The following is a 19,692-nucleotide window of genomic DNA, read 5'->3' as shown; positions in this document are numbered from 1 at the left end:
GTGCCTGTGTTCAGAAATGGTCCCCCCCCCACTGGCCGAAGAGTGGCGCAGACGCATCACCGTCACTGGGACAAGGGACACAGTGGCTCTGCCTATAAACCTGCGCAGGCATATTGCCCACGCTCTGGATGAAGCTTTTGCTGAGATAACTGAAGCAGATTACCGCGACGTGATAGACCACATCAACGGGCTATTCCACATCTAGACGCTGCCATGCATGCATCCATAACCCCCCTTCCTCTCCAGAAACATTTCCACCCAGAAAATAAAAGCCGCTTACCGGTACCCCGCTCCTCTGCTTGTCCTTCTGCAACTGCTGGCTGCTGCGATTGGGTACTTTCCTCCTGGCTTGAGAAGAGCTCCTGGCTGCATGCCTCCAGGGAATCTGCGGTTTCTTCCCCCATCCCAGGAGCTTCACTCGCGGTGTCCACTCCCGCAGCCTCCTCCTCCTCCTGTCCCCAGCCTGCTCAGAAGTGTCCATCGTTACCCTGGGATTGGCAGTGGGGTCACCCCAAGTATCTTGTCCATCTCCTGTAAAAACGGCAGGTCGTGGGAGCAGCTCCGGATCGGCGATTACCCTCGCGGGCTTTGTAATAGGCACTCCGCAGCTCTTTAACTTTCACCCTGCATTGTAGTGCGTCCCGTTCATGGCCCCTATCCAGCATGGCCCTTGCTATCTGCTCAAAGATATCGTAATTCCTACGGCCGGAGCGCAGCTGTGCCTGAACAGATGCCTCACCCCAAACACTGATGAGGTCCTGCAATTCACCTGTGCTCAATGCTGGGGCTCGTTTGCCGCGTGGAGGCATGGTTACCTGTAACCTGTAACTGATTAACTGATTGCACTCCACACCTGGCTGCAGCAAACAGGAAGGAGATTTTTAAATTTCCCGGGGCATTTAAAGGGCGGGTCACCTGAGGCAAGAGCAGTAGAGTGCAAACTGATGTGCAGAGTGGCTGAACAGGAATTCTGGGATAGCTCCTTATTCCCTGGAGGACAGGTAAAGCGCTGGTGAGTGTCCACACCTGCTGAGCAGCGCTGGTGTCACCAGCGCTGCACTCCTTATACCCCTGCCGGGATGGGTTTTCAGCCAGCGCTGCAACCAGGGAGTTGCAGCGCTGGTTGTGCCCTGCAAGTGTGGACGGGGTGTTAATTGCAGCGCTGGAAAGCCTCCACCAGCGCTGCAACTTGTAAGTGTAGCCAAGCCCTAACAGTCGTATTGGAGCATGAGCTTTCGTGGGTGAATACCCACTTCGTCGGATGCATGTAGTGGAAATTTCCAGAGGCAGGTATATATATGCAAGCAAGAATCAGGCTGGAGATAACGAGGTTAGTTCAATCAGGGAGGATGAGGCCCTCTTCTAGCAGTTGAGGTGTGAACACCAAGGGAGGAGAAACTGCTTTTGTAGTTGGCTAGCCATTCACAGTCTTTGTTTAATCCTGAGCTGATGGTGTCAAATTTGCAGATGAATTAAACCTCAGCAGTTTCTTTTTGAAGTCTGGTCCTGAAGTTTTTTTGCTGTAGGGATGGCTACCTTTAATCTGCTGTTGTGTGTCCAGGGAGATTGACGTGTTCTCCTACAGGTTTTTGTATATTGCCATTCCTAATGTCTGATTTGTGTCCATTTATCCTTTTATGTAGGGACTGTCCTTTTATGTAGGGACTCATCCTCCCTGATTGAACTAACCTCGTTATCTCCAGCCTGATTCTTGCTTGCATATATATACCTGCCTCTGGAAATTTCCACTACATGCATCCGATGAAGTGGGTATTCACCTATGAAAGCTCATGCTTCAATACGTCTGTTAGTCTATAAGGTGCCACAGCCTTTGAGAATGCTCCACCAAGCATTCTCAAAACTACAGTACCCGCACGAGGAAATAAGGAGACAGATCAACAGAGCCAGACGTGTACCCAGAAGCCTCCTACTGCAAGACAAACCCAAGAAAGAAACCAACAGGACTCCACTGGCCATCACATACAGTCCCCAGCTAAAACCCCTCCAGCGCATCATCAGGGATCTACAACCCATCCTGGAGAATGATCCCACACTTTCACAGGCCTTGGGTGGCAGGCCAGTCCTCGCCCACAGACAACCTGCCAACCTGAAGCATATTCTCACCAGTAACTGCACACCGCACCATAGTAACTCTAGCTCAGGAAACAACCCATGCAACAAACCTCGATGCCAACTCTGCCCACATATCTACACCAGCAACACCATCACAGGACCTAACCAGATCAGCCACACCATCACCGGTTCATTCACCTGCACGTCCACCAATGTAATATATGCCATCATATGCCAGCAATGCCCCTCTGCTATGTACATCCGCCAAACTGGACAGTCTTTAAGGAAAAGGATAAATGGACACAAATCAGATATTAGGAATGGCAATATACAAAAACCTGTAGGAGAACACTTCAACCTCCCTGGCCACACAATAGCAGATCTTAAGGTGGCCATCCTGCAGCAAAAAAACTTCAGGACCAGACTTCAAAGAGAAACTGCTGAGCTCCAGTTCATCTGCAAATTTGACACCATCAGCTCAGGATTAAACAAAGACTGTGAATGGCTTGCCAATTACAGAACCAGTTTCTCCTCCCTTGGTTTTCACACCTCAACTGCTAGAACAGGGCCTCATCCTCCCTGATTGAACTAACCTCGTTATCTCTAGCTTGCTTCTTGCTTGCATATATAAACCTGCCCCTGGAAATTTCCACCACTTGCATCCGAAGAAGTGGGTATTCACCCACGAAAGCTCATGCTGCAAAACGTCTGTTAGTCTATAAGGTGCCACAGGATTCTTTGTTGCTTTTACAGATCCAGACTAACACGGCTACCCCTCTGATACAAGGTGCCACAGGACTCTTTGCTGCTTTTACAGATCCAGACTAACACGGCTACCCCTCTGATACTTTGGTCTCTCGGAGGTATTCTCACAAAGCTACCACTTCAGACTCAGACATTGTGTAAATCCACTCAAATGGTATCTTTACCCCATAGAACTCCAGCCAGAGATTATCATAGTCCCAATATGGGGAAGAAAGGCTTTCTGCATTCTTCTTTTTGAAGATGTCAACATAGTCACAGTACTTTGGAGAAAGTTCCATAGTTTCCTCAGTAAGTGTTTCGATGCGGGCAACTAAACCTACCTGGACCTTCTTGGGCCTGGATGCAACACTCATTGGTCCCTGGCCATGCTGAATGCAGAATTCTGATGGGAAAGTGGCCTTTCATTCTCACCACTGAATTAGGGAGTTGTGAAGAGTTAGCCAGAAGATACCAAGGATCGAGGAAAATGAGGGGAATGGATTGCACCTGCAAATGGGAAGCCCCCTGATGGGGGTTGGGGTGGCCATCTTAGTAAGGACTTAGTAAGGACTAGGGTACAGGGAAATTCTCTTCTCTCAAGGACCAGACCAGTTCCCCCACATGTTTGAACTGGCTTGTTTCTATAAGCACCTCAGTGTTTGTACTGGACAGGTTGAGATGGCATGGCCAGGTTTGCTGCAGTAGAAGTGCAGGTGGTGATGATGGCACAGTTCTTTTTCTTCAGGGTGAGCTGTCAGTGAGTCAGATTGGGTTGTGTGGGTTTAGCAGGTGATACAGAAGGTGAGGTTCCAGTACACAGGTAGAGGGACTGGAGGGAACCTCTTTTCCCCTATCTTGTTCTCATAGCCAATCATGATCTCTTCTTGCAAGCCCTGCTGGAACTGATACAGCTGCACTGCTTCATTCCACTCAGTAGCGGCGGTAAGGTGGTGGGGGTGCCACATAGGAGGCACTATCCCTGGTCCCTGCTAGAGTCTCCTCAGGATGGCCTTGGCCATTTGAGCTTGGTGCGAGTAATCAAAGATGATTGATTTCAACTGGAGAAAGGCATTCCAGTTCAACAGCACTGGGCTATGGCCTTCTAGCAGGCAAGAGGCCCAGTCCTAGGCATCTCCTGTCATCAGACTGATTACCAAGGCCACCTTGGACTGGTCAGAGACATAGATTCTGGGGTGCATCAGGAACAGAAGGCAGCATTGGTTTATGAACCCCCAGAACCACTGGTAGCTGGTAACTTAGCCCAAATGGAACTCCACAAACCTTCACCATTTCCTCCAGTTTCTATCACTAATGACTACACAACCATCCTCCCTGTCACTTAAACCCATAGTTTGAAAGCCACCTTTGACTCCTCCCTCTCCCTTGCTCTGTATATCCAAGTCTTGCTATGTCCAAGTCTTGCTGCTATTTCCTTAGTTACTTTTCTAATATTTGTCCTTTTCCCTGTCCAGCTTCTTTCTATTTAATGCTTGCTGTTTTTACTCAGAGAAGTTACTGGTTTTCAGTGAATTGATTTACTTCTGTTTGTCAATGGGAATTTTGCCTGCATAAGGACTGCAAGATTGGACTGAAAGTTTGCCAATCAGCTTGTTTGGAAATCACTTTGGTGAGGTACTCTGAGGTAAAGTGCCTCTCTCTCTCTCTCTCTCTCTGACTATACATAATATAATCTTGGTTTTTGAAAGATATTCATGATAAAAGTGTAAATGGGGGAATTATATCATATTACTGCCAATGTACACATGCACATTAACTTCAGTATTCATGCAATGAAAATAAAGCCTGGATTTGTCCTGCAGGAAATTTTGGATTTTGAATGCCCTTAAATGTTGATCCTATACACTGAGTAACAGTCACATGCTATCCACTCTGGACACATGGCCCTATATTTGCCTGGCAGACATCCATGTAAAATTTTCTTTGATAAAGATTAGCATTCATTTACAGTAAAACACTTTTTGTAAATAAAATATTTAGTCTGAAATTCTGTTCCCAATGTTGTATATGTATAGATCTCTTTCAGTAGTTGTTTACATACATTAATTTATTTTAATGAATATGCATGATCACGATGAAATGAACAGCAAGGTGCTCTTTTCCTCTCTAAAGGCCAGAAAGAATTAAGATTCTGAAAGACGGCCCTCTCACATTGCCCTATCAATGACCCCAACACTGATCTGAAAGGACCTCTCTCTAAAGCTGACTGGAAGTTCAGTCTCCACATCTGCTTAGTCCTGGATATTTCCAGAGCAGGCACTAAGTAAGTATATGTACACGTTTGGGGCCTGCTTTTATGGGATGCTGAGAGTCTTCCAAGATATGATGAGTGCCCTCAAATTCCACTGACCTGCCAGAGGCACTGGTCTCCTTGTATCTCATAGGTTTGTACTCCTACTGTGGATTTTGATCAGATAATCATATTGGGCTGCTTCATGGAAGTCTGAAATCTCTGGCCATAGCATTTTACTTTTTTTTTTTTTTTAAATACAAGTGAGCCTCTGTTTCCACATAAATGCTTGGGAGGCTATATCTAATACTTCTTCCTGCCACTTATGCAGATTAACATTTTCATGTTGAGTTCAAACACCTAACTCCTTGCTCCACAGAGAGATGATGTATTTTTAGTCAGAGAGATTAGCTTTTATTATTATTGTAAAGCATTTTCAGAGACCTCCATATAGTAAGATTTCATAACAGGGTCCATAAAAGTTTAAGTGGTTATCATTACAAAGTTCATCACTGACAAAATGTAAGTGATGTAAAGCTCAAGGGTGAAATGATTTCTGTCTTGTGTTATACCACTGGTCACACTAAACTAAAGGCCAAATTCTTCTCTCAGAGGCTCACAAGCAGCTCCTACTGATTTCAGTGTGTGCACACAGAAGAGAATTTAGCCTTCAGCTATTTCACTGTCTATGCTTTTTCTTTTTTTTTTTACTGTTGAAGGTAGTGGGGTCTGCTTCTGATCTATGATATACAGGGGCATGCATGCACTGATCTCCATAGTTATCCTTGGGTAAAGCCAGTGAGAGATGAGAATCAAGGTAAGAAAAACATGTTTGTTTAGGGCCCAATTCTGCCTTTTCTCACATTAAGAAGTCTCTCTGATTCCCACTGGAATCCGTGGAGTACATGAAGACTAAAGAAATTTTCAACATTAGTAAAGATGGCAGACTCTGTCTCTTACTGTTGATAAAATCTAGGTATTCTCACTGGCTGAGCCAAGAGTGTGACTGAAGTTTTCAGTGAAAGGCTTAATTCTGAGTACACTTATGCTGATTTTACACCACTCTAACTCCATTAACTTCAGTGGACTTAATCCAGATTTACACTGGTGTGAGTGAGAGCATAATAAGGACCAAAGTATTTACAAGTCCTACCAGTACAGCCAATGAATCCTTTGTGTAAGTGGGTGAGTATTATTGCTCTGCAGATTGGTGGTAAAAAGGGAAAACAATGGGGGACAGAATACGTAGAGACACCAAAGCTAGCACAGGCATACGTAATTTACAGCTTCCTGCACCAGCTAATCTTCCTGCCCTTCACTCTGAAGGAAGGCATATCCGGTGTTGTCAGTTCTACCCTCTGCTGGAGCTTCTGCCAGATACACTGGTGCATGCACCCTCAACCAGTGTGGGAATGCTTCCGTTCCAGACAACAATGCCCACTTCTTGGGTAGTGCTGATCACCCAGAAAGGAGAAGTTGCAGCTGATTTCCTGCACGTTGCTAAGCATTCTCATTGGCATCAATGGGAGTTAAGGGTGCTCAGCATCTTGCAGGATTGGGTCTCAAATCACTTTACTTTTATTCTCTTCCCCTTACATATGTCTGTACTTTGTCCAATTTATATTGTAATCTCTTTGGGGAAAGGACCTATCTTAGTTAATGTCAATAAACTGAGAATTATCTATTCAAAAATTTCAGTATTACAAAAACAGTACCTGCGGACTATGACTTGACTGTACTTTCCATGTAGCATGTCCATTCTGCATGTAGATTGCACACAATGGCCCAGAGCCTAGTCCGTGCTGAGGCCACTGGGTGTTGCACTGCCAGAGAGGATGGACCATACAAGGGAGCCTCCAAATGGTATATTCAAATGTTTCTTCTCCCCATAGCGATCAGAGAGGGAAAGGGAGGAGAAGAAATTAAAAGTGGAAGGTTAATGGAGCAGGATAAAATATTCACAAAACAAACTTGATTTATTCTAGTTTTTTGAAGCCTCAAGTAACATATGTAAGTGGAGATGTAAGAGCTCAGAAGAACATTCCTGTATTGCAAACAGGGGCGGCTCTAGAAAATAGGCTGCCCCAGGCAGCGCGGTGTGCTGCGCCGCCCTTCCTCGGTCCCCTCTTCCCGGCTCGGTTGAGCTCCCGCGCAGGTCCACCGGGATCTGCCGCAGGCATGGAGCTCCACGAACAGCGGACCTCCGAGCTGCCGCAGTCATGCCTGCGGGAGGTCCAGCCGAGCCGCTGGCCTCCGCAGTCATGCCTGCGGCAGGTCCGGACCTCCCGCAGGCATGACTGCGGCAGGTCCACCGGCCCAGCCTGCCGCCCCCTAGATTTGGCCACCCCAGGCAACAGCTTGGTTTGCTGGTGCCTAGAGCCGCCCCTGATTGCAAAGCAAAACAATGTTAAAAAAACAAACAAAAAGCCCTCCATACTTCTTCAGCCTCTAGCTTAGCTCTCACTGTGGAAATCTTGCAGTGTAAAAATTAATCACTGTTTTTTTAGTATCACTGCTGGTTGCTCCAGGATGGCAACTATCTATAATGCAGCAGATGCATTCCTTTTTTAATATGGCACCAAATATACTGTGAATGTGCCGTAATGTGAATGTGCCAAAGTGGTTTCAGGTTTGCCATGGCTCACCATTGACCATCAGATGCTGGAAGCAAGTCGTTCAGCTTTCCAGAGGCCTTGTGTTCTGGAAGAATAGAAAATAGCTTTTTCCTATTTTAATCTTAAGGAGGAAACAAGTAAGAGCTGTTTCTCACAAACTAAGCTAACTCCTGAGCTATCCTCTACAGCAGTAGTTCTCTAACTTTTTTGCATTATGGGAACCCTTCCCATGTTAGAAGTTTTCTCATGGGTACTTCCTCTCCCTATCCTTGAGCCTACTCTTCTCTGTGACAACTATACTGCTTGGTTTCCGAATAAAGTATTATTAGGACAATATTATGTAAACCCCAAGGAGATTCCTGGAGCTCTGTCTGCTGGCAGCTCAGGGAGGAGGAGCCAAGGCAACCTCAGAGTCTGCCCAGCAACTAATAGGGAGTGGAGATGCCCCTCCCAGGGGGTTGAGGAGAGGGAGAAGCCATTTTGAGGAGAGGCTGGAGCCAGCCAGGGAAAAGGCCAAACAGGCTTTGAGGGGAGCTGGTGAGTCCCAGGCCTGCAAGCAGGGTTCCCCCTGAGAACTGGCCTCTAGGGACCTGACACCAGATTCCCCAGCTGGGTTGTCCTTCCTCACGGATGATTCCCAATTGTTATGTTTGCTGAGAAATTTCCCCAGCCAGGCTGGGTTCGCCTCCAGCTCCCCTGGTGAGACCTGTCCATCAGAACCTGTAAGTAGATTGCCAGTAAAGGAGGTAATCAGGTGGAGAGGGGTGCTACATTGGAGGCACCGCTGGGAGGTAGCGCCCCTCTCCACCTGATTACCTCCTTTACTGGCAATCTACTTACAGGTTCTGATGGACAGGTCTCACCAGGGGAGCTGGAGGCGAACCCAGCCTGGCTGGGGAAATTTCTCAGCAAACATAACAATTGGGAATCATCCGTGAGGAAGGACAACCCAGCTGGGGAATCTGGTGTCAGGTCCCTAGAGGCCAGTTCTCAGGGGGAACCCTGCTTGCAGGCCTGGGACTCACCAGCTCCCCTCAAAGCCTGTTTGGCCTTTTCCCTGGCTGGCTCCAGCCTCTCCTCAAAATGGCTTCTCCCTCTCCTCAACCCCCTGGGAGGGGCATCTCCACTCCCTATTGGTTGCTGGGCAGACTCTGAGGTTGCCTTGGCTCCTCCTCCCTGAGCTGCCAGCAGACAGAGCTCCAGGAATCTCCTTGGGGGTTACAATTAAAAAGACGAAATAGAGATAAACTTGCTTTAATGTGGTGACTATTTGCTTACATCCTACATTTTGTTGTTTATTTCCTCTCCCTTAGTGTAGGACTTCACATTTAATAGCACTAAATCTTCCCTTGTTTCCTGAAGTCCACTCTGCTAATCTCTCCAGGTTACTTTCAAATTGGTTATTTCCTTCTGGGTATTTTCTGCTGTAGACATTTTGGGGGTCAATGATAAATTAGCTCACGCCTGAATTTACGGTGCAGAAACACTATACAAAGAAGAGAGGTATTAAGCAGAGTAGGTTCTGTGTCACATGGGCCATGGAGAGTAATATAAGGAGTGCTGCTTGCAGATAGACACATTTTCAATGTTCTAGGATGACAAGACCATCTTTTCCCCTGAATTTGTTATTTTTCACCATCGAGATGCTCTTTGGAGCCTACAGGTCAGGGACCACTGTTCTAGAAGGTTCTTTTATCCAGGAAAATTGATTGATTTTAAAAGTTAAAGGTCTTTTAATGACCTCATTCACACCAGCCTTCATCTACTTTCCATTTCTTCAAAAGTATCTGAGTGTGGGGACATACTGAGTACAAAATACAGACAATGTCTCACATTGTTTTATGAGCATTTGCAGTTGTCACAGATATTGGAAAAAAATGGAAGAGCAAATTGTCTGAAGAAGATACTTACTACCAGAGTTGCCAGGGGGGTGGGCAAACAAGAGTGGTAAGTCCAAGCAGAGGCTTTCCTCCACAACCACAATCACCACCGTGTAAACTGGGTAGCTGACTGCCTAATTCTGCCCCAGAGGAATTGCTACCACAATAAGAAACACTGGTTGTTGGGTAAGTGGTGGGAAGACTCTTAGCCAAACTTTCTAAACCTTCGAAAAGGTTCAAGTTTAGAGTGAAGGATAGGTAAATTGATATCTCCATCCCTACCTTTAAATGGAACAATAAAGGAAGGAAGAGGGGCAGGAAATGGTTAATTAAAATAGCAGTAGTCAACAGGTTTCAGGTGTTGGAGCCTGAACGTGAATATGAGGGTGGAATGGTACACCACAGGAAAATGAGGGAGAAAGCAGAGGAGTGAAATAAAAATAGAGACATACTAGTGGCAGGAGACCTGACTATGTGTTCTTTGAATAGTTACTTCTCTAAAAAGAACCGAGCTAACAAGATAGTGATTTGTCTCCTGGGTCAAAGGTTAAGAATGATATTGAGAGGGCTGACAAGTTAATCAAGAGAATTGGCAAAGAGCCTGTTTTAGAAAAAAATGATAAGAGGAAGACAGTCAGGGTACTTAAAACAGTAGCTGAGACAGCTTGCTGAGGAGCTGATACAAGAAGATACACAATTTTATTTTCTGATGCTGTGGTGACATGTACAGCAAGTGGTTCAAAAGGCATGTGAGAGATGGGAGTGTAACAGGGAGAGTGGACTGACTTAATGTATCCTTACCATCATTACCAGGAGTTATAGCCAGGATATTCTTTCCAGCAGACACAATTTCTTGCAATAACACAACTCTTATAATACATTTAACAGTTCAGCAGTTAGTTGCTGTTGAAAACGATGAGTTTGCCAACAGAAAGATTGGGTTTAATTTAGTGGCTAGCTAGTTTGTCCAGGTCTGAAAATTTGGCATGGAAAGACAAATGGGGATTATTGCTATTATTAAACTACATATATTTAGGGGACAGAAAGAGAAATGCAGAATGGTGCGCCACGACATTGGCTGCAATTTACCTGCTAACAAAGAAAATGGCTGCTAACATGAGATGCAAACCAATATGATGATGAATGACCTCAAACGAAGTCAGTTAAAGGAGTTCAGTAAATTGTAGAGTTGGGCCCAGGAAAAATGTACTTTCCAGTCCTTTAGATCAGTGTGTCCTACCCCTTTACAACTGAGAGAGTGTTGAGTGATGTAGTGACATTAGGGTGAATGTGATTGATCAGCTGGGATTCTGTAGCCCTGAAGAACTGAGTGACAGAAGGATGGCAGTTGAGAAAAGGAAAGGTTTTATTTAGGCCTGAGTTTTGTGTTTAGCCTAGTTTTGTTATGAGTGTGTTTTCAGTGTTGTGCTGAGAATGTGAAAGGCTTACGAGTGTGAAACTACTGTGTGTATGTATGTAATGTTACAAGTCTTAACCTGTCTGTCTGTCTGTGGACTTAAACATAGAATTATAGAAATGTAGTGCTGGAAGGGACCTTGACAGGTCAAGTCAAGCCCCCTGTACTGAGGCAGGACCAAGTAAACCTAGACCAGGGGTTGGCAACCTCTGGCACGTGGCTTGCCAGGGTAAGCACCCTGGTGGCCGGGCCAGTTTGTTTACCTGCTGTGTCGGCAGGTTCAGTGGACCGTGGCTCCCACTGGCCACGGTTCACTGTCCCAGGCCAATGGGGGTGGTGGGAAGCCGCGGCCAGCACATCCTTCGGCCCGCACCGCTTCCTGAAGCCCCCATTGGCCTGGGACAGCAAACCACGGCCAGTGGGAGCCACGGTCCGCCGAATCTGCCGACGTGGCAGGTAAACAAACTGGCCCAGCCCATCAGGGTGCTTACCCTGGCGAGCCGCGTGCCAGAGGTTGCCGACCCTGACCTAGACCATCCCTGACAGGTGTTTGTCCAACCTGTTCTTAAAGCCCTCCAATGATGGGGATTCTACACCCTCCCTTTGGAAGCCTATGCCGGAACTTATCTACCCTTATAGTTTTAAAGAGAGAAGTTGGGTGAAGTAATGGCTTTTATTGGACCAGCTAATATCCTGGGACCAACACAGCAGCAACAACACTGCAAACAACATATAGTTTTAAAAAGTTTTTCCTAATATCTAAATAAATCTCCCTTGCTGAAGATTAAGCCCATTACCTCTTGTTCTTCCTTCAATGGACATGGAGAACAATTGAGCAATGTCCACTTCTTAACAGCCCTTAACACATTTGAAAACTATTACTAGGTCCCCTCCGAGGCTTCTTTTCTCAAGACTAAACATACCCAGTTTTTTTTTTGACCTTTCCTCATTGGTCAGATTTTCTAAACCTTTGATCATTTTTGTTACTCTCCTCTGGAATCTCAAATTTGTCCACATCTTTCCTAACATGTGGTGCCCAGAATTAGACACAGTACTCCAGCTGAGGCCTGACCAGTGCTGAGTAAAGTGGAACAATTACCTCCCATGTCTTCCAAGTGATAGTCCTGTTAATACACCGCAGAATGATATTGGTCTGTGGTGCAACATGGCATGATAAGTAATTCTCATTATTGGCTGTTTTTATTTCATTTGTATTCTGTTCTGATCAACCTAGTAGAAGTTAGCATATGTGAGTTAGGCATGCCTCACAACCTATCAAGGCCCAAACATGGGACACAGTATGTGAAAAATATTGAAAAATTATTCAGGCAGCAAACTTAAAATGCTCTAGGATTCAGACCTTTCTGTGTAATCTCACAGTCATAATTCTGAATTTCTGAAGTAACGAAAAGACAGAGACACCAACTTCTTTTGGAATGTAACTGGGATTAAAATGAGTGATGTCTCTTGAAATTCTTAGATTCATAGACTCCAAGGCCAGAAGGGACCATTGTGATCATCTAGTCGGGCCTCCTATATAGCACTGGCCATAGAACTTCCCAAAAATAATTCCTGGGTATATTGCTTAGAAAACATTTGATCTTCATTTAAAAACGGTCAGTGATGGAGAATCTCCCATGACACTTGGTAAATTGTTCCAGTGGTTAATTACCCTAACTGTTAAAAATGTATGCCTTATTTTCAGTCTGAATTTGTCTAACTTCAGCTTCCAGCCACGGGATCATGTTATACAGTATCTTTTTCTGATCGATTGAAGAAACATTATCAAATATTTGTTCCCCAGGTACATATTTATAGACTGTAATCAAATCACACCTTAACCTTCTCTTTGTTAAGTAAAATACATTGATCTCTTTGGGTCTATTGCTATGAGGCACATTTTCTAATCCTTTACTCATTCTTGTGGATATTCTCTGAACCCTCTCCAATTTATCAACATCCTTCTGGAAATGAGACACCAGAACTGGACACAGTATTCCAGCAGTGGTCAAACCAGTGCCAAATATAGAGTAAAATAACCTCTGTGAGTTGAGAATCCCCTGTTTATGCATCCCCAGGGGCATCTCCAGACACCAGCGCAGCAAGAGCGTGCCTGAGGCAGCAAGCCGTGGCAGGCAGCCTGCTGGTTGCTGTGAGGGCAGCAGGCAGGCGGCTTTTGGTGGCACGCCTGCAGGAGGTCTGCCGGTCCCGCAGCATCAGCGGCAATTTGGCAGCAGGGACTCCGATGGCACGGCACCGGAGGACCTCCCGCAGGCATGCTGCCGAATCCACGTGACCAGCGGATCTCCCACAGGCGTGCCGCCGAATCCGCGTGACTGCCGTGCTTGGGGCGGCAAAAAACATAGAGCCGCCCCTGTGCATCCCTGTATTGCATTAGCTCTTTTGTCCACAGCATTGCACTGGGAGCTCATGTTCAGCTGATTATCCACTGCAAACCCCAATTTTCAGAGTCTCTGCTTCCCAGGATAGAGTCCCCCATCATATAAGTAAAGCCTGCATTCTTTGTTCCTAGATGTATACATTTACAGTTAGCCATATTAAAATGCATATTGTTTGCTTGTACCTGCCTTACCAATCAATCGAGATCGAACATGACTGAGAGGTATGTGACTATGATAAGAATTTTCCATGTTGTATTTAACAACTTTCTATGCTAGTGAAATCTTGTGTATGAATTTCCTTTTAGCATCTGCAAGTACAAACAGTGTATACTTGGTGATGTGACTGTTCACATTTCTAACACTGGATTTTGTCATTCTAAGAGATGCTATCAAGCACCAGATTAATTTGACTATTGTAGAAATTATTGCACTGTGTTTCATATTTGAGAGACTTATAAAATACTTTGCCCATCCTTAGTAAGATCACTTTGAATGGCAGGATAGCTGATGTCTAAGTAAGTAATGTGACTAATGTAATCTATTCCTGTATATAGGTCAGAGCATGCGTTGTATCATTTTAATATTTTAATGTAATAAAGAGATAACTCAGACAAAATAACACTGTTTATATGCATATTATTTTTAATCTCATGTATGCAAATTAGTATTTTACAATCCTGATGGATGAATGCTTGGTTAAAAGAACTAAGGTTTCATAGTTACAGAAAGTGATGTAATAAACAGTAGTGATTGTGTAGACATTTTAGCTTGTAAACTGTGTTTAGAGTAACGGTAACAAGCAACATGTTTACAGCTAAGAGATATTTATAAGAAAGCAGAAACTTTGATCATGAAGGATTTTAATTTCTCAGATACTTACTGGGATAACAAGTATGCAAAATCTGTAAGGTGGGGAACATGTTTCCAGAGGCAGTGCATAATTGCTTACTTAAGTCAGTTTATTGACTGAACTTCATGATCAGAGGCTTTTTTCCACCTACAGCTAGGAAATTAGCCTATCTTGTTAAATAAAATTGAGTTGACCTAGGGATCACAAATTAGCAATATAACCATAAACAAAAACAAGAAGGAAGCAGTATAAATGGGCCTGCATCTGTGAAAGTTTTGTGGAAGTGCAAAATGCTGTAAGAAATTTTGAAGAAAGTCACATTACATAAATTAGTGAGGCTTTGACTGGAAAATAAACACTCTGTCATTATCCTGTCACAATATGAATTACTAGCGTCTTCAAATCCAGTAGAAACAATAGCTTGTGGTAAAACAAACCACTGAGAAATGACATGAGCTCTCATGACTGTGTGGGAAACCTAGTGCAGAAAAATGGGAATTATTTAAGAAACAGCTGGACATGCTGCAGTTACAATTCATTCAGGCTAAGTCTCAACAGGGGGAATGTAATAGAGACCAATGTGGTTAAATAGAATGACAATAACAACATTTTTTAAATGTCTGTTTTGGGAAGCGGGAAGATTTTTAAATATAATATTAAAAACCAGCAGAAGTTAACAAGATAATTAGAGGAACAAAAAAGAGATACTGGCTGTCAAATTACAGAAAATATTTCAAGTAAGAATAAAGAGTTTCCTCACATACAATATATTCGCAGTAGACAGACCGTGAAAGAAAACTGATCACTAAAACTGATAGTGGATATTAAAGACACAATTAGAAAATGAGAATTTAAAGTGAGAAAATCTGAAAGTGGTAGCTTCCCTTTACTGTTCTTTCTTCTGTCTTTACAGAGGTGGAAAATACATTGGACAGTTATTTTAAGATTAAGTCTGATTCTGCATCCATTGAAGTCAATAGAAGTTTTGCCAGTGATTTCAATGAGATTGAGATTGGCCCAATGTCCTGCTTGCCTTACACATGCAAGTGGTATCACTGATTTCACTGGAAGTAAGTCAATCAGGGTTTGACTCATAGTTAAGCAGTAGAAACCAACATCAGATACTATGATACAATCCAGAGTAGTGAGGTACTGAGTTTCAGTGCTCTTTGGGGAGTGCTGGGAGGCACAATGCCTCTCAGAACTACTGGGCACTGCAATGAGAACACCATTTAACCTTCTGTGCAGCAATTAAATTCTATTTTGCAATGTTTGTATTAGAGCTTTCAAACCAGACTCCTAACATAATTATTTGAAACTGCAGGTGAGGAGAATAGCATACATAGGGCCCGATCATGCAATACTATTTCCAACTGAAGTAGTTGCATTCTTCTCAGTGGCTTTACTTGAGTGAATAATGGTTTGCATGATCAAACCCATAGTTTGAATACAGATTTCTTAACAGGGTTCTGCATAGTGACAACACCCACAATAACACAGTATTAGGAGTAAAACCAGAAAATGCAGAAGTGACCTGACTAGAAATAGCCATCCTTGCAAGAAGGAGTGTGACAGGAAACAGATTCTCACATGGCTGTGCATATGTGCCCCTTATATACTGCAAGTCAAATTTTCTAAAGGAAGTCCTTCTTTTCTACTTGCATTGTTGAATCCTACTCTGAATTATGAGCACAAACCTTGGATCTTGATTCTTGGATCTCTGACTAGTGCCTGATTGCAGATGCACATCAGCAAGTGAGAAGAACAAATCCCCTGGTTGGTGCTGGCCATTTATTTGGTGGGGAGGGTCTACAAATTTCAAGAGAACAAATTGCATCTAAGAGAGAAATTCTCCAGCCTCTTAAAGAAAATTCCCCATAATTTCTTGAGCTAGAAAGATGTTATCTATGGAGTACACTAGGGGATGACTGAAGGAGAGGTCTTTTGTATATATATTAGAGAGAGAGAGAGGAATAAAATGAGAATCTCAAAGGTAAGATATCTAGCTTTTGTTGACACTCCCAAACTAGAGATGTAGCCGGAAATAGTCAAGTATGAAGCAGATTTAAAGATAGCAAAGAAAATGTGATCCAGTCAATGAAAGAGAGAATGCAAGTGCAAGCTGAAAGAAGCAATATTATTGTTGTACATGGCCCAAGTTAGATCTAATTCCGACTACTGAATTCAGTTTTGGACACATTTTCATATATAGAATATTATAGCCCTGAGAAGCTGCAGGGTGCAGCAAGATATATTTAAGTTTTATTCTCTGTGTCACAACTACTAGAGCATTATGAGGTAGTGCTGTTCCAAGAATCTGATGCTGCTTCTTTTGTTTTCTGATTCAGTACTCTACTTCTAAAGGTTACCTTTTAAATGGATAGTTATTTAGTTGTTATTTCTTATATAACTCATTAGCAATAGTTTCATAAGACTGAATCAATTGAAATATTGCATATGCAACTGGGCACCTAAATTCATAGGCATTTCTGGGTGAAATTGTATGCCCTGTATTATGCAGGAGGTCAGAGTAGATGATCATAATAACTTATTAGAGCCTTAAAAATCTTTGAATAAGGAACATGCACATTTGTTTTTAAAGAGACCCTCTCACTGTGTTCACTTCCAGAATTGTACACCATCACTATCCCTTTTCTATTAGCATACTGGATGCTTCATATTTTCTCTCTGTGTCAATACAAAACAAATTATATAACAGGGTGTTAGTGGGCACTGTGCCTAAGAAGGTGTGATCTTTCAGCTGAGACATAAAACCATGACTGTTTGTGGGCATAAGTTCCTATGGTGCTTGTCTGAAGACAAAGATGTTAACTAGAGCTGGGCAGATTTTTTTTCTGCAGAATATTAGACAAAAATGGAAATTGTCTTCTCAGTGAAAAATCAATAACTGAAATATTTTGATTCACAATGGCATAGGAATTGTAGTTTGCATGGCTCATGCTCCCATTCTCTGTAGGCCTGGCTTCTTGGTCAGACTATATCTCTCATAAGGCACCACAGTCTTCCCTCTTGGTGAGGGGAAGATGGTTACATCATGGGGAAGATGTGGTACATCACAGTGTGTCATGGGAGATGAAGAATGACTGGCGAGCCCAGCCTATAAAAAAGAATTTGGACATGAGGCATCTGAACTACAACTCCCATGAAGCACTATGGTGGCATATCCAAATTTAAAATTTCAATTTTTGGCAATGTTTTGGTTTTTGGTGGAAAAACTAAAACGTATCCATTTTTAGCCATCCAATGAAAAACTGAAATTTTCTGCAGAAAGCTATCTATTATTTTCCTGTACATTTGCACAATTTAACCTCCGAAGGAAGAAACTATGATCCACTTTTTTACAGTACCCACTCTAAGTGCTGCTGCTGTTGTGAGTCTTTTATTCAGAAGCAGTCATTTTATTGAGAAATCTGATGGTAGCTCTACCTTTTGGGTGAGAGCATAGCCTTTGGCATGATTAGTCCAATAACAGCATAGAATTCTTATGGTCTTAATAAGTACCAAAAGAATGAATCATGAATAACATTTTGCCCCAATCGTATTTAAAGGAATAGAATAGTTATTAGCTACTTATTATAATGCAGTCTTCTCTTTTCTGAGGCATATTACAGACAGTCCTTTGTTTCTAAGAATCGTAGCAGATGTGCCCACATGCCCTCCATTAAATTACTCTAATGATAATAAGACTTTGTAAAGGATAAAATTATGTCCATCTTGTAGGCTTACCCTCTTGATGGGCCTATGTTGGTGTTCTGTGAGTTGTTAGCTTTCTAAAAATGGAGAGCCCTGAAACCTGACAAAGGGAGCAAAACAAACACTTAAAAAAAATAAAGTAAATCTGACAATACAGAAAAACCTAGATAAGAGCACCAGGCCAGGCTGACACAAAGATTTCCTTAAGTAGGAAATCATGTCCATTCCAATGCCTACTCCCTGCAATAAATGTAGCATTGGAAAACTTTTATTCAATAAGAAACATTCATAAATTCAGCCCGTCTGCATTTTGCTTGAACTGCCACATAAATGCATGTTGTTGAAACATAACTTTAAATAGCTTATGAAGACATCCCTATGAATTCAAAATTACTGTACTTGCAGAAAAAGGCAACAATATCCTTCTGTAAATCCTTTAATCATAAGCATTAAAGAATAGTTCTTCAGAGAATCGCAGGCTGCTGACTAAAGTTTACATTTTCTTGAGTTGCTTTTGGTGCTGCTAGCTATTTTTCTCATACACATGACGATGATGTGAAGTGACACTTGCACCTGTTGTCACCTCCTTATGGTAATTAGCATAGTGCCCTAAGTGGTAGCAGGGCCATCACATCCAAACATAAGCCATTAACATATTGCAGCTGTCATCAGTAGGGAAAGCTAATGGAGTTAGTGGATTTGCACACTACTGCATACCTTGGCTTAGCTGGCATAACTCCCCATATTGGGGTCATTGGGGATGGGAGAAAGAAATGTGGGATGTAGCCAGTCAGGAGTGAAAGAATACATTTTACTGCAGGTTTACTTTCATGTATTATGCATGTCCTTCAAGGTCACTGCATGATCATTTATAAGATTTTAATGAGATATCAAAGTGGAAAGAACTGAATGTAATTAATGTGGTCTTATTGAAAAGATGCAGGTATAAAATAGCACAACTGGATGATGCAGTCAACAAAAAGTGGGACCAGTATAGAAAAGCAAAAGATCATTTGGGAAGATTTTGGTCTAATTCAGCCTTTTTGACTGTACTGTAGACGCTTAACATCCTGTCAATTCTCTCCAGCTGACAAAGAAAATAATGGAAAGAATTAAAGAATACGATAGTCCATGGTTTGTCTTTGAATTCTTGAATACATGCATTTTCATTCTGAAGGGATAAATGGACTGCCTTGTAGTTGAAAGTCTGCTGTTCCTACTCTGATGTGACTTTACTAGACTATTTTTAAAAACATTATATATCACTTAGTTTCCCCATGCTGACAGGGTTTGCCTTTGTGGTCCCTCAGAGCCTGTAACAGAAGGTCCATACTAATTTGGGGAACCAAGAAACATAAATTAAAACCACGGCTTGTTTTTTAAAGCAAGTTTCCACCCTTTTCTGTATGACGGTATCCTTGGGCATGTAAACCAATATGCAATCATCAATATGGTTGAAAACTTCACTGATTTTTCCTGAAGTTTACAGATTACTCAGTCCCCTCACAGCTACCTAAGCTTTAGGTCCAGAAAAGACATGGCTATAGAACTCTTTTAAGAAGATCCCAGATCAAGTTCATACTTTTAGGTAGCAATGCTATCCAGACTACCATTGATGGCACTTGATTGCCATCCCTACTAGGTGTCTGCCTGTATCTGAGTGGCCAGCATAATCTCTGGCCAGAAGATGAGGCAGCTCAATAGCATGAAAGGGAGTATGGTCTAGCAAAGTAAGCAAGCCGCTAATAT

Source organism: Mauremys reevesii, linkage group 1 (assembly GCF_016161935.1).
Source record: "Mauremys reevesii isolate NIE-2019 linkage group 1, ASM1616193v1, whole genome shotgun sequence".
Taxonomy (NCBI): Eukaryota; Metazoa; Chordata; order Testudines; family Geoemydidae; genus Mauremys; species Mauremys reevesii.
This window is presented reverse-complemented; position numbering follows the sequence as displayed.